The 11,202-nt window shown below is 47.6% G+C and overlaps 1 long non-coding RNA gene and 1 other non-coding gene across 4 annotated transcripts; one reads left to right on the top strand and one right to left on the bottom strand.

Moving 5' to 3' along the window:
* The first annotated feature begins 152 nt into the window (after positions 1–152).
* On the top strand, positions 153–259 carry LOC120096369 (U6 spliceosomal RNA). Its single transcript, XR_015636461.1, has one exon. It is a non-coding gene; the product is annotated as a U6 spliceosomal RNA (small nuclear RNA).
* Positions 260–3,414: 3,155 nt separating this feature from the next.
* LOC102552819 (uncharacterized) lies at positions 3,415–8,575 on the bottom strand. Of its 3 annotated transcripts, none has more exons than XR_015635555.1 (2): positions 8,197–8,575; positions 3,415–4,209 (listed from the first exon to the last, which is right to left on the bottom strand). It is a non-coding gene; the product is annotated as an uncharacterized LOC102552819 (long non-coding RNA). The 3 variants fall into 3 exon arrangements; XR_015635556.1 differs by lacking the exon at positions 8,197–8,575 and adding an exon at positions 8,085–8,193; XR_015635554.1 differs by lacking the exon at positions 8,197–8,575 and adding an exon at positions 7,030–7,251.
* Positions 8,576–11,202: the final 2,627 nt, after the last annotated feature.

The raw sequence follows: 11,202 nt of genomic DNA, 5'->3' as shown, positions 1-11,202 counted from the left end.
GCCATTCCTCCCTTCACAGGCTGCCTCCAGCCATATGGAATGATTTACAGTTTGAAAAGCATTTCTGCAGGCTTCTGGACCTTTCTATGTCTTCCCAGGGGGGATGTGGTCAAGTTTAGAGATGATCCTCAGAGCTGAGAGAGTGAAGAATCTTGCTCACTTTGGCGGCACACAGACTAAACTGGAATACTAGAGAGATCAGCCAGCATGACCCCTGCTCAAGGATGGCTCACAAGGCTGGGAAGTGTTACACGTTTAAAAAAAGAAAGAAAGAAAGAAACTCCAGGAGAAAGGAAGGGCCGAAAGCTAAGACCTGGTGGAGGGAGCTGAAGCGAGGCTGCCACAGGAAGAGGCACCATCACGGGCAGTGGGGAGGAGAGCCAGGCTACTTACTGCCAAGGGAGGTTGACAACAGAAAAGGCCATGGAAAGCAAAGACGGAGAGGATTTCACCCAGCCAAAGATTGTCACGGGTGAGGTTTAACAGGTTCAGGAAGAAGAGGAGAGAGAAACATGACATTAGACTGTGTGTGGAGGGACAGCCTCGGAGGTTCAGGGTATGACTTTCTCCGTTCCCTGAACTGGCATAAAACTAAATGAGAACCAAGATGGCAGAAAGAGACTGAGGTCAACTGAAAGGCCTGCAAATGCTGGGCAGTGACATCACGGGCCTTTATCCCAGCAGGTGGGAGACAGAGGTAGGCCGATCTCTGTGAGCTTGAGGCCAGCCTGGTCTACAGAGCTAATTCCCAGAACAGCCAGGACTACACAGAGTATTCGAGTTTATTCTGTGTGCTGCCAAAGTGAGCAAGATTCACAGTTATGCTGGGGGTAAATGGGGTTTGAGTGGTCAATATATACTGAATATATATGCATATGTATATATTTGTGATTACAAAATAAACTTTGTGAAGAAAAATACACTTATGAAGACACACACCTTTAATCCCAGCACTTGGGAGGCACAGGCAGGCAGATTTCTGAGTTTGAGGCCAACCTGGTCTACAGAGTGAGTTCCAGGATTTAGGCTGTCTCCTAAACCCCTAAAAATCCATCCCCTAAATATACATCTTTTAGGGGGGGATAAATACCTTCTATTCTGTAAAATACCAGAGACACTAATAAATTACTCTGGGGACCTTGTTAGTTTCAGCCTACCATCTCCTCTTCACTCCCAATCGACAAGGACCCTTGCAGCGTAACTCCAACCTATCAGTTGGCAGGGTAACAACCCCCTGTAGGAGTCAGGAAATAAAAGGATGGCTTCCTGGAGCTCTAGTGTCACCAGCTACTATACCTAAAGAGAGACATTTCTGATGTACCAACCCCTGTATACAGTAGGTGTTTAAGACATTGGAACGCAAGTATGTTCCATGAAGAAGGCAGAGTTTGTTAGAAAACACCGCAGAAAACAGACACACATGCACACTTTGTATGACCTCAGTCTGACCTCATCCTTTTTTTTTGATGTTATGGAGGATTAGTCGGAGGTTGCAGACAAGTTGAGACATGTCTGACAAAGAGGTTCCGGATATTGAGAGGAAAAGGAGGAGAGCCAAGCGGAGTTAGGTCAGTTAAGGCAACTGGAAGGAGAGGAAAGGAGGAGTGTGGGAGAGCTGGGTGGACGGATGGGGAAAGCAAGAGAGACAGATGTCTGTGATGATTTCAAGAGAAACAGAAGACAAAAATAGGCTACGAGTCAGAAAACAGGGAGAACGTGAGAAGTAGGAAAAGGTAACTAACTGAACTGCAGAGCGTGTGAGAGAAGTCTCGCCGAGCTAGAGGAACAGCAAAGAGCACAGGGCAAAACTGTAAACGGAGGAATGGGTCCACTTGGTGGTCGGATCATTTCCTGTTCAAACCATGGCAGCAACTTACAAACCAGCATCATTGTTAGACTCCTGCCCCTGCGTTTCAAAAAGCTAAGGTGAGGTCCTAACTTGTGGTCTGTATCTGCTTGGGCCACCCAGGAACAAAATGAAACCCAGAGCTCAAAATGCCTCCGGAGAGTCTGTTTGCTTTCTGTTGTAACTCGCTGAAGGGATTGCTATAAACAAACAGATCTTCTCCTCTCCCAGCTTCTACTGTCTGCATCCAGGGCCTTCTGGATTTTGTCTGTACCAGGACCAGTACCAGGACCCAAAGTTCGCCTCTGCCCTCCCATTCCGCTGGTGAACACATCTGAACGCTTGTTAAACGTACAGTCTTGTGTGTCCACACTGTACTTTTCCAGTTTCTGTTGCCACGGCCCTTGGCTTTAAACACTTAGGTTCTCCCTTCCGCTCCCCAAGCTCTAACTGGTAACTAAGGAGTTACTCATCTTACGATATAATTTGATGGTATTAACGATTTCTGACATCCCATCTCCTCTATGAGCCCTTCTGTCTGTTGGTAAGCCTCTTATTCAGCCATCACTGCCTAGATAAGGATCTATGGATAAAGAACTTGATGACTAGACAGGAGAAGGATGGAGACATTGATCGTTACAATTCAGGTGGAAATTGATAATCGTAGGGTAAAAAGTTTGAGCTCACTTCCAGTTTGAAAACTCACCAAACCCCATCAATCCCTGATCTTGAAAACCCACCAATCCCCAAACTCAAAAACCCACCAATCTCTGGGCTTGCTCCAGACTCAGAACTTGAAATCCCACCAATCCCTACACTGGAAATCTCCACCCTGCAAAACTCCACCCCCAGGAAACCCTATATAAGCCTATGCCCTGTCAGGTCCCTGCTGCTTCTCATTGGGCAGAAGCTGCCACCGTCTTAGGTCTTGCCCAATAAATCTCTTGTATGAGGTTTGTCGTGCTGCATATGACTCTGTAGTTCTCCTTAGCTCCTGAAAGCCAGGACACCTCTCCCGTCTTTGACACATTGTGTGAACCTACAGTAATATGGGAGGGGCGTTATTTTATACTGATTTCCAGATGGAATCAGCTGAGTTGGGAGTATGAGGAAATTCATTTCAGGCTGATAGGAGTGTCGTGTGCAAAAATGTCCTGAGACCAGGAGAGTTGTGGCTGTGTACCTTAAAGGCTTCGTTCCTGAGGGGTCAGGCATAGACTCACGGATTAAGAATGATCAGACTACAAAAGGCTAGGTGTGCCAGATGACGAGTATGGTTTCATCCTAAAAGATGGGGGAATGCTTGCCTGAAAACAGAAGTGGCCGTGGGCACTAAAGAAGGCTTTTGAGAGAGAGCGTGGAATCCAGTCGGATATATACACATCTAGGTCTAACACAGCCTGAAACAGGAAGTTAGAACGGGTGAAGAGGAAAGTCCGGCAGAAAGGGGCAGCTAGAGGGCTGGGGACAGTAACGCAGCTGAGAAACCCGTCGTGGTGGATTGTAATCCTAGCACAGGTGGAGGGAGGTAGGAGGATCAGGACTTAGGCAGCAGCCTGAGAGACCAGTTTATTTATTTAAACATTTTTTATTACATTTAAATTTTGTGTGTGGATGTGGGTATGCCAAGTGAGGATGGAAAGGTCAGTGGGAATCCATTCTTCCCTTCCACCATCTGAGTTTTGGGAACCAAATGCAGGCTTGGAGCCATTTTGAGATTCTTTTATGAGGAAAAAGCCCAGGTGGGATCTACTGTAGGTTGCCTTGTATTGTTGTTCACCGACATGTTTCAATGTCCGGAAATTTTTTTTAACCTCTCCGCTGAAACTCTACGAAATGATCAAATCTCTGAAGGTAGTAATGGCAGGAACCCAGCCTTATCTATGTGGAGGCCTTTCTGTGACAAGATCTGCACTGATGTCAGCAGAAGCAGAGGAAGTGAACTCATGGGGACTAGCAGTAGGCAGGAGGCTGCTCGGAGCTAAAAGCGGGGAATGGATGTGGGGGTTCTTTCACTCCCGACCCCACACTTCCTGCAGCCCAGCTGGGTTCCCACTCCAGGTTCTGAGAAGCGAGTTCTGAGTCACCTCCTTCTTTCTTAGCTCCTCTCTGGCAAAGAGATCCAAAGGCCCCGGGGTGTGAAGGGAGGGAGCTTTACAGACTGTATTCTTTCTCCTTACAACAAAGAGCAGTGGGGACGTTGGCCAAGCCAAGAATTCAGTCTCGATAAAGGTCTTCCTCTTACTCCTGGGACCCTGCTGGTGCTTAAGGGTGGAATTTCACTTGAAAGGCAGACAGAGGCTGCTGGAATTAGCCCCAAGAAGCTGGGTAGGAGGAGGGCTTGAGGAAGGCGATGTCTTCTCCTGCGGGGAGTAGAATCGAATTAGCTAAGCTGCTTCTCGGGTTGCTGCTTTAGTCTCTCTCTCCAGTAATTGCTTGTTTACTCAACTTTCCGGATCTCAGAGGCTGTTGGACTCCTGCTGCTCTGGGAGCTGTGGGCTTACCTGACCCCCCTCCTCTTCCTACCTTTCCCTCTGAAAAGAAACCGCTGGGAAGGAACAAAGACCAGAGTTCAAGTCCTAATGAGGTCTCCAGTGAGGTGGAGGTGGTGGTGTTCATTCAGTGCCAGGCAGGGAGAAGCTCAAATCCCAGAGCCAGACCTTAAATTGGCTGTTGGCCGGGTGCTCAGAATGAGTACCCTGGGGAGATGGGCAGGCCCGGGGAAACTCAGTTTCTAGGAGAGGGGCTCTAAAGTACAAACACCCCTGCTGGGCCCATGTCTCTCATAACCTGTAGTCCCTCCCCTAGAGAGGGTATTTGAGCCTTGCGATGTGATAAATCCTCGAAAACCAGAGTGAATGAAAGCCGTGATAAACACAAGTATGCAAATTGCACCCACAAAGAAAACAGAAGATAGGCGAATCTTCCCACCCGACTAGACTATAACGGTAAGAACTTGTACTATGGCTCCCGAAAGGGGACAGATGTTTGTTCCTTCATTAATGAAGGTCATTATCTGCATTCCTATTGTGAGGGATGATCACGTCCTCAGTCCAGAAAAACGTGCCTCTGGAGACCAGCGATTCTGTAAAAAAAAAAAAAAAAAAAAAAAAAAAAAAAAAAAAAAAAAAAAACACTGACCAAGGGGGTAGGACCTTGCTGGCCAGCGGTGTACAGTTTTTACCTTTTAATTAAGGTACATTTCATTTACTTACAAACGGTTACAGACGTATCCTTATGAGACCCTCAGGTCTAACAAACAAAGGCAATTTACTACACAAGTGTGAATATGAACCTAATTGAAGAGTTTCCTATTGTTTCCTTCGGGACACAGCTCCTTCAGGACTCTGCCTTGCTCTCTAAGTTTGATTCTCCCCATTGACCAGAGCCCAAGGGAGGCCAGCAAGAATCTCTGGCAGGGAAATGGAGTACCTATGTCCAATGGCATCTGAGTTATATCTGCCCTTCCTTCACTCCACGGCACCCTAACTTCTTCAGCAGTACTCACAGCTCCCTCCAAAGACCTATTTCCCTTCTTCCTCCACCTGGACTGACTGCCCCTCACGCTTGCTGAATCAGTTCACCCTAGAAGACATTTCTGTAATCATGTGCTCACGTGTTTCTTTTCCTGACCTGCCTGTGCCCTCCCTACACCTAAACCGCATTCATCTTCCTACCCTCAGAATCTGGCACCGACTTAGGACTGACTCTGGCTGTCGTCTGGGGCAACTCAGGTCCTGGTTTGCTCCTTCAGCCTGACTTTCAGTCATTTAATCTTTCTTAGTCTTAACTTCTCCATTTAAAAATAAATCTTGCCAATTCCAGCTCTCACGGTTATGAATTAAGAATGAGACGGCGACGAGGACGACGACGACGGGTGGAAGTGCTGAGCAAAACGCCAGGTGGTGGAGGTGGTAGGGAGGGGCACTTAGCTCTAAGGGAAGACATTTTTGTCTTAGTCGGCTCTGGTAGCCCTCATGGAGTGGTATACACAGCAAGTTACTTCTCACAGTCTCGGATGCTGGAAGACTGCCATCGGGATGCACCCCGGTGAGCCCTTCATGGCTCAGGGAGAGTTGGTTTCTTCTGTTTTCCCTTGGCAGAGCTCTCTCTTGGAAGTCCACAGTCCTGTTAGATAAGGGCCCCACCCTCGTTGACCTCATTTAATCTTTTAATATCCTACAGACTCCAGATACAGTCACGAGGGACATTAGGTCTTCAACAAATGAACGGGGAGAAGGCACTTCAACCATAGCAGTAGGGAAGGAGATTCATCAGCAGGTCAAAGCCCTTCAGACCTGCCCCCCATATCCTGCTCGAAGATCTGGAGCCCCTCCCCCATCCATTTCACAACCAGAGCGCATGAATCATGACTTGTAAACAATTTGCAGACGTCTCAATAACTAAAGTGTTTTCCCTGTATATCCTATGGCTTGTGAAGAATAGTCCACCCACTGTTTCATTCTGTCTTTATAACCTCGGTTGAGGAAATGAGGCCCAGGTCTCTTGCCTGGGTCCTCTAACTGTACTTTCCGAGTCTTCCCACCATCCCAAGATCTCTCCCCATCCCAAGATCTCTGACGTATCTACTTCAAAGGGACATGGGGCTCAAAGACCTGGAAAGGACCAAGTCTTTTCACTATGGCCACAGCCGAAATGTTTCCCTTGTATTTGTCTCTTCCTGGGTTCTTTCCTCTTGCCCTAGTATTTTATAGTCTGAATTAAAAAGCTGAAACAAACAATAACAAAAACTATATGCCGAATGACAAAAAAAAAAAGTCCTTTGAAGAAAGACCATTACAAATCCAAAGTGTTGACATTTTACGATGAGTTGAGGCCAACTCCCAAGTATCCTGCCCACTTCCTTAGTGCATTTCTTTGGGTTGTTCTGTACAATCAGGACAAACGAGGCGCTGTCGATTTAGCTGTACTCGTTCGCTAAGTTAAACTTTAACTTAGTTTAGAAGCGTCCACGTGTCAGGACCTCTGATCCACGGGAGCTCACAATCCAAATGTCAGTTGAGTCTGCTCCTTGGGACCGTGCTTCTGACCCCAACACCGACCTTAATTCTGACACTGGGAGGAGACACTGTGGGGTCCACAAAACTCCTATACACAAAATGTGTCATAAATGGTCAAAACCTTAAGGTAGCAGGGAGAATGGGGAATTTGGGACCACCCACCCAGTGCACGGTCAGGGGATGGAGTCCTGCGCTGACGATCTGAAATTCTGAGGGCGATTCTTGCCTTGGCACTGCGTTCCAGCCTTGGGTAGCTCTTTCATCTGGACACGCAGGACCAGGAGGATCCCGGGCCAAATTCTCCCTCCCGTCCCAGGAGGAAGGGCGGGGGACCCCAGGGAGGCTCGGAAGGCGCCTGGAGTTCAGGAGGCTGCACAGGGATCTGCCCTGCGTGGGACTTCCTCCTGCTCTTGCTTTCCTGGCCAGGCTGAGGGGGAGGGGAGGTTTCCTGCGCTGGCGCCCGCGGAGGGCCCTGGTGCGGCCCAGCCAAAGCGCAGGCCCAGGCTGGCCGAGCGCCGCAGGCGGGCGGGCGGGCGGAGGGGGGCGGGGCTGGCCGCGGTCGGAGTTAGAGCCGCAGCCGCCGTTGCCAGGGTTACCGGAGCGCTCCGGCGGAGGGGGAGGCGGCCGCGGCGAGGGGCCGGCGGTGCGCGGCGGGCGGGGCGGGGGCGGGAGTCGCTGCCTGGTCGCCATGGGAACGGCGCAGTTATTTCCAACCCCCGGGCCGTGCCAGTGGCGCGCTGCCAGGGTGCGAGGGTATTGCAGGACAGCGGCAATCTGCTGCGGCCGAGGGCGTAACAATGCGCCCCTTCTGGAGCGCGGGCCCCGCGGGCAAGAGGTTCCTGCTGATCGGCGGGGCCGCCCCCCGCGCGGCGAGCCTTTCGCGGGAGCTCCCAGCTGCACGTGCTGCCCCCGCCGCCGCCCTCGCCAGACAAAGGGGGCCTTCCTGGGCGCCTTTCTTGGGACCCCCCCCTTTCCCTAGCAGACCCTTTGATTCCTGAACCTCCTGCTGTCTTCATCGCTCCCTTCTTCCCACCCCTCTCAGCTGCCTCCTGGAGTGTTGTCTTTTGTGCTTGCCACCTCAAGTTTGGCCTTCCCTCCAAAGCTGTCTTAACCAGGACTCCATCTGGCCCCTCCCCCAGTCTGTCTCTGGTAGCTTTGCACATTTGTTGTGAGGGCGACTGCTCCCTTCTCTTTTTTGTCTCTCAGCTCCACGTTACCTTTTCTGTGGTTCTGCCCCTTTCATCGAACCTTCTTTCTATCCTCAGCCATGCACGACTCTTTCAGAAACCCTTGACATCTCTCCCGCTGCCTGTTCCCACTTTTTCTTACCTTTTTTTTTTCTCACGGCCGATGGGATAGAAAAAAAATTGCAAATGACCACATAGGTTGAGTTTCCTTTGCATCTTCCGCTTTCCCCACTGCAACTCTGAAATCTCATTATTTGGTCTCTGTGAGTGGTGCTATGGGATTCTGTGGCTCTTGGGGTCACCAGTATTTTTGCTTGGAAATTCAAGTAAAGGCAACTGCTGGGAACCAGCCAGGGGCTCCTGAAACACTCTGAGGGCTAACACTCTTACTCCATCCCAGTTTTTCTCACTTTTTGCTTTGTTTCACACTCCATCTTCCGGAACACACACACACACACACACACACACACACACACACACACACACACACGTCACATTGTTCATCCTTTGGCAGTAACTCTGCAAGAGGAAAGGGCAGGTCCCCCTCTCCAGGAAGGAAGGTGGGGCAGGGTAGCTCCTGCAGGAAGGGAAGGAAAAAGGAGGGAAGGAAGGAAGTGGCCACCAAAGAAGGTGGAATCTGTTGGGAGGGCCTTTTATTGTTTTAACTTCTTTCCTTTTTAGTTATGGAAAGGCAAGCCCAAGGCCATCCCAGAACCAGGATTCTGCTGCCATCTGCCAGGACCCCAGTGAGGGCTCCCAGAATCATGCTTCAAATCTAGACCAGAGACTTTGAAGAAACTGTAAAGTAAGAGCAAGCAGGGTTAAGAGAATGCAACATGTTCTCTAAGCCCTTTGAATCACACACAGGTCCTTCTGCAGCCAATAGAACCAGGCCACAAAGAACATTCTGGGCCTAAGAGTGTCCCAGAATACCATACCTAAGGTGAGGTATGGAGAGAAGTGGTTCTAGGACACACAGAGACATAAATCAATACAAGACAGACACAGAGCACTTGAGAGTTGAAGATGGGTAGGTCAGAAATTCAAAGCCATCCACAGGCACAGGGAAATTTGTAGGCTAGGATGGGTATATACCACCCTTTCTTAAATAACAAAAACAAATGTTAGGTGTGGGGGACATATCTTTAATCTCAGTGCTCAGGAGGCAGAGGCAGGCAGATCTCTGAGTTTGAGGCCAGTCTGGTCTATATAGTGAGTTCCAGAATAACCAGGGCTATATAGAGAGACTCTTGTCTCCAAAAAGAAAGAAGAAAACTCACAAAAATAATCAGGAGGAAATGAAGTAGAAAATAATTGTTCCCTGAAGAAGTTTGAGCTTGGAGGGAGTAGAGGTTAAGGTGAACAGAGTTCAGTATATCTTTCAATTTGTGAAAGCGTTTACATTAAAAATAATATTTCAGGGCCTGGGAGATAGACTCAGCATCCAAGAGCACTGGCTGTTCTTCTGGAAGACCTAGGTTCAATTCCCAGAACCCACACCACAATTCACAACCATAACTCCAGTTCCAAGGGATCCTCTTGTGACCTACTTCTTATGCCCTCTTCTGACCTACTTGGTGACCAGGCATGAATACAGCATACATACATACATACATACATACATACATACATACATACATACATACATACAGGCAAAACATACACATAAAATAAAAATAAGTGTATAAAAAGTCAAGATTTTATTTAGGTGTGTGGGCACTCCTGCCATGTAGCACACATGTGAGGTCAGAGGAGAACTTACAGAAGTAGGTTGTCTCCTATCATGTGGGTCCTGGGGATCGAACTAAGGTCTCCAGAGTTTGTGGCAGGCACCTATACCCACTGAGCCATCTCATAGGCCTCACTTATCTTTTCTAATGTGTGCCTTTTCTTTTCTGCCTAGAGAGGGGGAGGGAGAGAGAGGGCCTACACATCTGCTCTCAGACGCCATACTACTTTACACAGAGCTTCTTTCTGGTGTATAAAGAGCCCTCGCTTTGTGCCGTGCATTATCACATGCCTATTTTGGACTCTTTCACACACTTATTTCCTTCTTGTGTTTTAATCTTTGGTGCTGGAGATCTAGGGCCTTGGGCATGGTAGGCCTGATTTATCTCTACTCTACCCTCAACTCTCACTCAGTAAGTAAAAAAATGCAGCCTTTCTGGACATAAATATTCCCCAGTATTTGCAGGGTTCAGTAATACAGGCACAGAAGCACTCTCCATAATGATTCCAGCTCAGGGGTCCAGTCCCCAAGTGCCCTGTGAGAGTGGAAAGGCTGCTCACGAGGATTCTTCGGCGTAGTGTATCTTTGCTCCTCCATCTATAACGGGAAAGGACTTCCTAGCCAATTTCCTGGCTCCATTAGCAGCATCTTATTTCTCGAAAGCCACAGAAATGACAAAAATTGGCCTGTGTTTTAGAAGACCTCTGAAATTCAGTCCAAGGTTAACCTCCTGCTGTGTTCCTGCCTTCTTACTTCTGACCTGAACACTTAAAGGCTGGAGACAAAAGTTGTCCTTGTAAAAAAAAAAAAAAAAAAAAAAAAGTTGTCCTTGTGCTCTTGCTACCTGGCATTTGAGGAATTTAGTAACATTTACATGGGGTGGGAAGGGTAAAGCTTTGGGGGATCTAAAACTGTGTGTGTAAATATATATATGCGTATATATATATGTATATATGTGCATATGTGTATGTATGTATATATGTGTGTATGTGTGCACATATATACATATGTGTGTGCATGTGTATATATATATGTGTGTATATATGTGTGAATATGTATATGCTTGTATATATGTGTGTTTATATATGTATATGTGTATATATGTATGTATATGTGTATATATACGATTGTATATGCATATGTATACATATGTATGTGAATATATGTGTATATATTTGTGTGTATGTGTGTATATGCATGTGTGTGTATGTATATATGTGTGTATATATGTATGTATGGATATGCATATGTGTGTATATATATGTGTGTTTATATGTGTATGTGTATATATGTGTGTTTATGTGTGTACATATATATGTGTGTATATGTATATGTGTATGTATACATATGTATGCGAATATATGTGTATATATGTGTGTGTATGTGTATTTGTATACGTATGCATATGTGTGTATATGT

The sequence above is a fragment of the Rattus norvegicus genome, chromosome 13, assembly GCF_021556685.1.
Source record: "Rattus norvegicus strain SHRSP/BbbUtx chromosome 13, alternate assembly SHRSP_T2T, whole genome shotgun sequence".
Taxonomy (NCBI): Eukaryota; Metazoa; Chordata; class Mammalia; order Rodentia; family Muridae; genus Rattus; species Rattus norvegicus.
This window is presented reverse-complemented; position numbering and strand designations above follow the sequence as displayed.